At 56.3% G+C, this 10,360-nt stretch overlaps 1 pseudogene; it reads right to left on the bottom strand.

The window, feature by feature from the left end:
• Nucleotides 1-7,336: 7,336 nt before the first annotated feature.
• Nucleotides 7,337-8,539, bottom strand: LOC123082868 (uncharacterized; annotated as a pseudogene).
• Between the last annotated feature and the right edge of the window lie 1,821 nt (nt 8,540-10,360).

The following is a 10,360-nucleotide window of genomic DNA, read 5'->3' as shown; positions in this document are numbered from 1 at the left end:
CAAGTGCATGAGCCAAGATCTGACGTTTGGCTTGAGCACCAAGGGAAAGTAGTTGGCGAGGATCTTGTCATCTCGTCCCCCCGCAGCTTGCACCGCGATGGTGTAGATGCTGAGGAACTCCGATGGGTGTGTCCTGCCATCATACTTCTCTGGCACATCTGGTTTGAAGTTTTTCTTGTCGGGCCACCGGACTTGCCGCAGCTCTCGAGTGAACGCAGGACAACCTACCGCGTACGGCAAGTCGCCTGGTTCCCCTGGCGCATGCATATCAACGGTGGGCCCGGCGCGTTGGTCCGATTGACGGCGCGCTTCTCTTCGGCGCTCGATACGGGTTCGAGCGTCTTCTTCTTGCCGTTCTCGGAGAACTTGGCGCTGGTCGCGACGAGCTCGCGGATCCGACGACGATGTGGAGTCGCTGTCGAGGTGGATCCGGCGAGTCGGTGATCTTGGTCTTCGGGAAGGGGAGTGCACGGTGGCTGCACCCCCGCACGTCTCGTCACCATCAGCTCGCGCCTTGCCGCCCCGCCACGGCTGCGAGGCATTCGGTTGCCGCGGGACGTCGCCCTTGGCGAAGCCGATGAGACTCTGAATGGTGGCCCTCCATTCGTCGACCTTATCAGCCGTTGGATGGTAATCTAGAAGTAACTGAGCTCTAGCCAAAGCTTCCGCTGGTGTGGTTGGCGGCAACGGCGTACGGAGCAAAGAACGGGATGTGCTCAGACTCCTAACCAAGTTAGGAGGAGCAGCATCCCACCCAAGCGACCGTACCTCGCTCGTACCAGCATGCTGGGGTGCATGCGGGTCTCGAGGGCCTCGGGATCCTCCAGCTTGGCCTTGATCCAGCAAGCGTATGGTGCCGCGAGCATCATGATGTTGTCGGTCCCGCGCCTCCTGCGAAGGACGCGGTGCGGACCCGGACGCCGACGCCGGTGCTGCCTTGTCCTTGGATTTGGCGGCGTTGTGGGCTCCCTCGACGACGCCGGTTCCTCTGCCTGCGTTTCCCCCACCACCTGACAGCTCCGGTGGCGGTGGGTTCGACGCGGACGGCTCTGCTGCTGCCGAAGGCTTCTTCTTCGGAGCCATGTTGACGAAGATGTCGATGAAGTTGCTCGTGTGACCTCCGGATCGGGTTCACACAACCTCGACGCGTCCCCTACCTGGCGCGCCAAAGATGTCGGGGAGGAAATCTGCACCACCACGTACACCTACGGGACCGGGACCCCTTTTCGGTTCGGCAGGGGGCGGAGATTGCGCAAAGAGCGAATCGAGGCGATCACACGAGGGGATTTTACCCAGCTTCGGAGCTCTCCGGAGAGATAATACTCCTACTGCTGCTTGTCTGATTGTATTGTGTTCTTGCTAGGGAGCGTCAGGAGCTACAAAACCTAGCTCGGGAGTCTGTGGCCTCGTGCGAGCTGAACCGAACGAGCCGAACCTCCTCTACGTTGCGCTCGGGCCTCCTTTTTATAGGTACAAAGGGGTCACCACAGGTGGCAAGTAGACGGGGTAGAATAGGAAAAACAGAGGTTGGTACACCGCTTTGTACAGTGTACAGTGGACTATACCTAACTCTGACGGCAAGGGACAAGAGTCATAAATGCCCGTCCCTGTCGCCTGAAAAGTGCAACCTGGACCGTCAGGTGCACCTCTGTTTGCCACGACGACAGCTAGCCAGCGCCGTTTGTCGCTGCTCCCCGCTGGCTGCACAGCCCGCCGACACGTGCGCCTGGGGAAGCCCCATGGCGACACGTTGGTGGATGAGCTGGAGCGGAAAGGAAGAGAGGTTGCCTGCCGCGGCAAGGTTCTTGTCGCGCTTGGGAGCTTGTTGCTCACCAAGCCTTCCCGGCAAGCTCCTCTTGCCGGGGCCTTGTTTCCTTCATGCCTCAAGCGGCCTTCCCGGCAAGCTCCTCTTGCCGGGGCCTTCTTCGTGACTGAGAACACTTTGTTCTTGAATGGCTCCCCGGCAAGCTCCTCTTGCCGGGGTTTTGTCTTCTGGAGGGCTGCGGAGGGTCTTGGCGGACGTCCGGTAAGGCTTGCCACGGGGACGCTGCGACTGCTCATGCACAAGTCCGGGGTACTAAGGTACCCATATCTTTGTACACCGACACCGATATATTGGACGACTATATTTGGACATCGGAAAGGTTCCGAGTGATTCGGGTATTTTTCGGAGTACCGGAGAGTTCCGTGAATTCGCCGGGGAGTATATGGGCCTTATTGGGCTTTAGGGCAAAGAGAGAGGAGAGGTTGGGCGCCCCCCCCCCCAAGGCCTAGTCCGAATTGGACTAGGAGGAGGGGCTGCACCCCCTCCTTCCTTCTCTTCTCTCTTCCCTTGCCTTGACTCCTACTCCTACTACATGGAAGGGGGGAATCCTACTCCCTGTGGGAGTAGGACTCCTCCAGGGCGCGCCATAGCTAGGCCGGCCCTCCCCCCTCCTCCACTCCTTTATAAACGTGGCCAGGGGGCACCCCATAGACACCACAATTGATCTGTTTGATCTTTTAACCATGTGCGGTGCCCCCCTCCACCAGTCCACCTCGATAATACTATAGCGGTGCTTAGGCGAAGCCCTGCGTCGGTAGAACATCAACATCGTCACCACGCCGTCGTGCTGATGAAACTCTCCCTCAACACTCGGCTGGATCGGAGTTCGAGGGACGTCATCGGGCTGAATGTGTGCTGAACTCGGAGGTGCCGTATGTTCGGTACTTGATCGGTCGGATCGTGAAGATGTACGACTACATCAACCGCGTTGTGCTAACGCTTCCTCTTTCGGTCTACGAGGGTACGTGGACACTCTCCCCTCTCGTTGCTATGCATCACCATGATCTTGCGTGTGCGTAGGAATTTTTTTTGAAATACTACGTTCCCCAACAAGAACTTGGTATTTTCCCCTTCGTAGATAGCGCGAGAGACTTTAGCATGCCAGCGCCAGTATGTCATTTTCTTGTGGATGGCACCCTTGAGCAAGGAGATGATGATTTTGCGAGTGAGCGACTCTGGCTGAGTTAGGGGTCTAGTTTCTTTAACGAGGTCTAGGGCTGTGATTGCAGATTGGCAGCGAGCCTCGCGAAGGTGGGTGGGGATACGAGAACGTGCCCAAGTCTTAAGACGGGCATGAGATTTTTTAGCGTGGAGACGAGGAAGGTAGTAGCATTGGTTGGCGATGAGGGCTGTGCAGCCCAAATTTGAGCAACAATGTCCTTGCAGGGCCGGGAGTTGGCCCAGGCCGCTTCGAATTTGAAAAAGCTGGATCGAGGGATGGCGGTGGTGACGTGGATGAGGAGTGGAACGTGATCGCGACGTAAAGCGGGATCGAGAGGAAAGGGAAGTGTTAGGGAAAGCATCTGCCCATGCAAGGTTAAAAAGACGCGATCTAGCCATTCTAGGGTGGGGGAGGCACGGTTATTGGACCAAGTGAACCTGCGGTCCAGTAAAGGCAATTCGATAAGTGCTAGGTTATCTAAGGTTTGGTTGAACGCGTTGGCTTCGGCGGGGCGGAAGGCGGTGTTATTTTTTTCAGAGGGGAAACGGATAAGGTTGAAGTCACCGGCGATGAGCCATGGGGTGTCATCTGGTTGTGCGATTGAGGCGAGTTCGTCTAAGAACGCTAACTTGAGAGAGCGCGAGGGGGGAGCATAGATGTTAGTAATGGCAATGTGGTGGGCGCAGGCAGTTGATTGGAGGATTAGTGTGGAGGAGAAGGTTAAGTGGGAGAAGGACACAACTTGGAAGGACGCAAAATTGACGACCGAGATGGTGCCACCCGCGGTTCCGACAGCTGGCAAGGAGAAAACTTGGTCAGCCTAACGTGGAAGGAAGGATTTTGTTTTACTGACGGAGAGAGAGTCGATTTTTGATTCTTGGAAGAGCGTAATGTGCGGTTTTGTTGTGATTAGTTCGGATAGCACGTCAGAGCACTTGTCGTTATCACCAAGTCCTCATACATTCCAAGAGCATATTAGAAAGGCGTTATTACTCATTAAGACCGATCGAGCACCAACAGACAGAAACGGGATACATCTGGCATACAGTCACAAAGGCTACAGGTGAGGCCAAAAGTAGCATTGGAACATGCGACATAGGAAGCGAAAACCAAAAGAACAGCGATCTAACAGCGTCATGCAGAAAAGCTAGGTGAGGCAGAGGTCGCGCCGTAACTCCAGAGTGGCGAAGATAGCTGATCATGGAGCGGCGTCGTCACCAGAGGCAGCATCCTCGGAGCCAAGGATGGCATCAAGCTGCTCGTCGTCAGCGCCGCGGAGCAGAGCAATGGCAGCAAGGTCCTCGGAGGAGGCAGGAGGGGCCTCGGGCTCGTGGAGGCGTGCCTCCTGGATAGCACGGCCAATGGCCGTGTCAACATCCGCGGCGGAGAGGCGAGCAGCCTTGGCCTTGACGGCTTTAGCAAGCATGGGGGAGTAGTTGGCTTGCTTGCCAGCCAGCCACGCACTCCGCTGCAGCTTGTCCTTGGAGACGGACTGATCGCGCTCTGACTTGCGGCGCGCCTTGCGAATGATGCACTCGTGGGTGTCCAGGTCCTGCAGGGGGAGGGCTGAGTCCAAGGGTACATCAGTCAGTGGCAGATAAGCAGAGGGTGAGAGATTAGATTGATTAAGCACGGGAGGGGTAGATTCGTTACCAGCAGCACGGGAGGACTCGCCCGCGGTGAAAGTGAAGGAGGGCGGCGCAGCAGGTGCGTCTGCAGGAGTGGGGACTGCAGAGAACGCAGAGGCGCTGGACTGAACCAGCGGGCCGGCAGCCAGAGGAGCGGCAGGCAGGTTAGTGCACGGGCTAGGTGGCACCACGGCACCCACCTGGGCAACCGGGCGTATGATAGGTGGGGCATGAGTGTCGGAAGGGAGTGCATGCACGACGTCTAGCGAGTCTGAAGCGGCATGCAGGAGCGGTGCATGCATGTCATCTGAGGCGGTCGAATCGTTGTCGGAAATGATGAGAGGCAGGCGCCGGGAACCATGGAGGGTGAGAGGTGAGGCCAGAGCTGACTGGTTTGTGTCGGTTTCATGAGACTCAGAAGGGGCATGGGGGGCGACCGGCCTAGTGCCACCGTAGGTGGGATCGGCGCGCCACCCCACACGTATCACGGAGACTACATGAGCAAGGTGAGTAGGGGAGAGCGGCCGCGGGGAGGCCCGCTAAGAGGGAGGAGCAGAGTCATCGTCAGAGGAGCCATCACTGAACGGGTTGGCACCATCACCATGGTGCCAGCGGGAGACCTCTACAACTTTGGCGATCTTAATCTCGTTTATGGGTGGGATCTGAATGACAATGCTTGGAGGGGCTGGCTTGCCAGATTGGAGAAGGACGAGGGCACGGACCAACGTGTATTCGATACCGTGGAGGCAGAAATCGTCAATGGCGCACACGTCGCCAAGGAAAGTGAGGGCGAAGCGTATGCCATCCTCATGCCATAGCTCATGTGGAAACTCAGAGACTTCGACCTCAGCAAGGTCAGTGTATATGGCAATGGAGCGGTCGACGTGCTCGACCGGCTCAATAGTGATAGAGTTTCCCTCGTACTCGATGGGGCTGTGGCTGAGCACGTCATTGCGTGCAGCTGGTGTGTGAAAGGTGAGGCAGGCGATCCCCCTCCAGGAGCCGCCCGTGATAAAGGCAGGGTTGCCGCAAGTGTGCTGGATGGCTTGATGGATGAGGGGAGTGGGGTTGGGGATGGCTGTGCAAAGGTGGACGAAAGCAAAGCGACGCGGGCAGTGAACGAGACAAGGAGGAACTGCGACTAGTGGCATGTCTCCATAGGGAGGCAGCAGCCCGGCCTCATGGGCCGGACGGGGCAGATCCTCTACAGTGTCTGTCTCGGAGACGTGAGACGAGGCTCTGTGTATTGTGAGGCGAGGAAGACATCGGCGAGCCGGTCCCTCAGTTCTTGTGTGTCGAAGGGTGGAGAGTGCGTGTGGTTGAAAGCTGGTGGGAGTGAGGTAGGCGTGGGTGGAGGTGTAGAGGATCGTGGTAGGGAGGGAGGTGGCGGAGCTAGAGGGGCGGAGCCGATCGGAGTGCCATGGAGGATGAAAGGTGAGGGGACGCAGAGAGCGGGGAAAGGTTCGGAGAGGATGATGGGGACGTCACTGATCATGAGTGTGTGGGATGCGCGAGCCGCCGTCGACAAGGAGCCGGCGGAGTCCATGCTGCGAGTGCAAAAAGCTAGATTAGGTTGAGAATGGAAAGCGTCGGGAAGGGGAGGGAAGATGGGCCACATGCGCCTGTACCTGCAGTCACGGCTGCGGTGGCCGTTCCTCCAGCAGCGGGCACAGCGGACTGGGTCACGGCAATCTTCAACGAGGTGATCTAGAGCTAGGCAGCGAAAGCAGCGCTGCTTTCTTTGTGTTGGAGGAGAAGTGTGAGAGCATCGATGCGGAGTGGGGAGACGGCGAGGGGTTATATAGGGAGGGGGGAGAGTGTGCGGGTGGCTGTGATCGAGGGGGGAGGAGACAAGGGCATCTTTGTACGAGCTCGTCGGTTTGTGGTTGGACTGCACGGGTGACATATCCGCCGTCAGGGCGGCTGGGCCCATTGCGTGTGACAGGGAGCGAGGGGGCGGCGGGCAGGGGCGTGGTGACCGAGCGGCCGGCGTAGGCTTGGCAGAGGGATTAGGCTTGATCATGAGGTCTAGATGCTGGTCATGGGTAGCGGGAGGGGTCTGTGGCGACGGGCAGGCGTGCGGACTCGTCGGTTCGTCGGTTCCCAAGGCGAGATTCGCTGCAGATACGTTCATCGGGGGCGCGCGTGGGGTGACAGGGGGCGGCGCAGACATGCCCGGATTAGACGCGGGTCGGGCAATCAGCTCGTCCAAAATTGGCACGGACAAAGAGACAGAGAGTAGGTTCTGGGGACTCGCGCCAGCTCGATCCACATGCGCCGAGCCAGGAGCAGCGTACGGATCTTTTGATAGATTTGGTGGGGCAGGGGGCGCCGCACCGCCATCATGATGCATGGGGTGGGCCAGCGGTGCATGCGCGGCAGGGCGAACATGGTGCAAGCGTGCGACCGAGGTGGGCTGCAGTGTCGTGCGGGTCTGGAGATGCCGACGCTCAAAGGGGCCAAGAATGGAGTCTGATCGAGGGGGCAATGTAGGGTAAGCAAACTTAGTGTAATGATGGAAAAAACGACTGCAGTGAGCAATGGCTTGTTCGAGCTGGTCAAAGAGGAAGATCCGAAACCCTTCAAAACCTATGGACCCCAGATTGAGGATTTAAATTTTAATTGATCGGGAGAGGACGCCAGACTTGTACACATGATCATGAACTTTGACTGCTAGAAAATCTTGTTTGACCGAAAAGCAGTGGTTTAGGGCAGATTCTACTAATAGTTCATTATATTAGGCCTAACATTAATTGGTAGGAAGGTGACCCAAAACAAATGCGTGTGTTGGGTGTAATTTGCATGTGGTGTAAGCTGGCAGGAGCGGATAACATTAAGCATACGGTAGAAAAAGCTTATACCAGGCCGTTGATGACGCTCCTTAGAGAGAACAATAGTTGTGGACGCAGGTGGCAGCAGAGCAGGATCGACTGCCGTCGGCGAGGAAGACGTAGGCCCGATAGACGACGGCGAGGCCGACCCCGATGGTGAGCATGAAGCACGCCCCGTAGGTGCACGCCAAGGGAAGCGGAGTAGGATGCCCAGCTTGTGAAAGTCACCCATAGAAGCGATGAGCGCGGCAACGCCAGTCGAGGCCACAGTGAAAGAGAAGCAGGAATCTCCGTCGTCCGTGACGTTGAATTGGTGGTGGATGCCGCCGAATAGGCAAGCTAGGATGAGACCCATCGTGGTGGCATCAAGGGTGAAAGGGAACTTTATGACGCGCGCATACATGCGGCATCCATGCGGTTGGTTTGGTGGACGCTGGGAGACGAGCGAGCGACATTGTGCCCATCCTACGCTTTCAAAGTGGAGACCCAGATCCTCTGGAATTTGGAGCAGGTGAGCCAACGGCATGCATGTGGCAATGTGGGGAGGAGAAGGTGGGATCGGAGGTAGGGTTCTCACAAAAGAGAAGGAGTATGCGCAGAAGCAGAGTGTGGATTGTGCGAGGATGATCTCTGCTATACGCGCAGAAGCAACATGGAAGCGATAAACGAGGGGAGAGCATTGGGCAACGAAGAAATCAGCGGCAGCACCGCCAAGGACAGCCTGAAGCAGGGCGGCGACGATAGTGGCATCAAGGAGGCGGTTGGAGTAGTGGAAGATGATGTAGAGCGGCGAGGCGAGGTGGACGGCGAGGGTGGTGATGTCGAGGCGGAGGTAGTATGAGGCATCATCCTCGAACTCCAAGCCCATGGCATTGCCACAGCCCAGGAAGCAGCGGAGCGCAACCTGCCCGGCTTTCACTTAAGGCGGGTCAAAGAATGACGATGGTGGATGAGCTACTGTGGGGAGGAGCTCGTCTAGAGGACTGGTGGCTAGTGTTGGCTCCGGCGAGAAGGTGGCCGGAGGTTTTTTGGTGGCTGGTTGTTGGCCCTCCTCCGGTGAGATGGAGGAGGGGGGAGCGGGAGCGGGAGCCATCGAGAACCTTAATGAAAACTTAGGAAGAAAGAAACTCGAGCTAGCACGACGCGTGCGCACCGACACAGGTTTCCGAATCACGATCATGCTGGAAAACTTTTTCTTCCGCAAGCTCGACAATTTCTTTAGTCAACGCTTGAGAATTTGGATCCTCCTCGTCCACCAGTTTACACATCAACATCATGTCACCATCATCTCCTTGCTGGGCAATGAGCGCCTTCTGCTTCGGTGCTTCCTCGCGGTCAGCCTTGAAGTGACCGACAGCGTATGACGGGGGGGGGGGGGAGAGGTTATGGCAGCAAATGTAATGCACAATACAGAAGAGTTATTATATATTACAAAAACAAACTGGAAATTGACGCCAGTTCAGGCAGGCAGCCAGGCATTGGACCAACAGCTAGCAGGCCATGCAGGCAGGCATGATTATTACATGCATAAAGGCAACATGAGCTTCCTACTCCGCTCCCAATTCCATTGGACCATTATTCATACGCATGCGATATCAATGTAAGAGCAAATCACACCGGCTGTCCTCTTCAGTTAGAGTTAGGTGATGTTGTTTTGTTGTCAAGCTGCTGCTTCCTAAAATACGCCCTCCTCGTCAACAGGTCATCAGTTACACGAAGAGCGCCAAACACCCCACCGATTTGGCTCTGTGCGTTGCATTCCTCGATCGAGGAGTTGTCCGAGCAACAATCTCCGTAACATTTTCTCTTTGTGTCAAATTGCTCAAAGAAGCCCGCGTCGTTGGCGGTTTCGAGCGTCGCCAGGAGCGTCTTGATGTGCTTGGATAGTACGGCGAGGTCGTCGAGGCAGTCGGTGACGCACTTGGAGGGTTTCTTGATGGCCTTGGCGAATGCGGCCGCCTCCGCCGCCTTCTTGGCGACGACTTGGACTGACATTGCGATCACGTCCTTCACTTGAGGCGTCCTGACATCCAGGTTGTTTAGTAGCAGATGGGTGCACTCAAATTTGTACGTAGCAGTCGCGCATGTGGCGTTGATGGCTTCAATGCTGGGCCCAGGCTCTTGGTCCGATCGAACAACTGTAGGGGCGACAGCGATGGCGACGGCGATGACGATGGCAAGCAGAGCCGAGGCGGTGTAAGGCAGCAGAGAAATGGCCATGGTAGTCGATGAATGGATGATCTTTCTCTCCCTCTCTATTGTTATATGATGGATATATTTGGTCAGGTGGGTGGGTGTGTGCGCACTTGCAGCGAGAGAGCAGATTAGCTAGCTGGTGTTCCCCTTCTTATATAGGCATACACATACACCAGATACATAGATAGATAGCACCGCATGCATGCTTCCTTGCTTTTGGACGCCTATTTTTAGTAGCTTGGCCAATTTCAGCGCAGGCAGTTGAGAAGGAGCTACCTAATTTAGTTGTGGCCACATAACAATCAAAATAATAGTTGTGGCCATGAATCCATCGACTTGTTCTCCCTACCTAATATAGAATTATAGATAGACGACAAGCTTGCTGGCTAGATTATCTTAATTGTTTTTTTCCTCCAACCCTTGCTATGTGGGCATTTCCTATTTGGCGCTGCAGGCGCCCGTTACACTGCAATTTGCAAACGGGCGCCTGCAGCAGTCCAAACTAGGCCGGCCCATTCTATTTTTTCCTTCTTGATTTTCTTTAGTCAACGCTTGAGAATTTGGATCCTCCTCGTCCACCAGTTTACACATCAACATCATGTCACCATCATCTCCTTGCTGGGCAATGAGCGCCTTCTGCTTCGGTGCTTCCTCGCGGTCAGCCTTGAAGTGACCGACAGCGTATGACGGGGGGGGGGGGAGGTTATGGCAGCAAATG

Source organism: Triticum aestivum, chromosome 1B (assembly GCF_018294505.1).
Source record: "Triticum aestivum cultivar Chinese Spring chromosome 1B, IWGSC CS RefSeq v2.1, whole genome shotgun sequence".
NCBI classification, from domain to species: Eukaryota; Viridiplantae; Streptophyta; class Magnoliopsida; order Poales; family Poaceae; genus Triticum; species Triticum aestivum.
The sequence above is the reverse complement of the archived record's forward strand: the minus strand, read 5'-3'. Positions and strand labels throughout refer to the sequence as shown.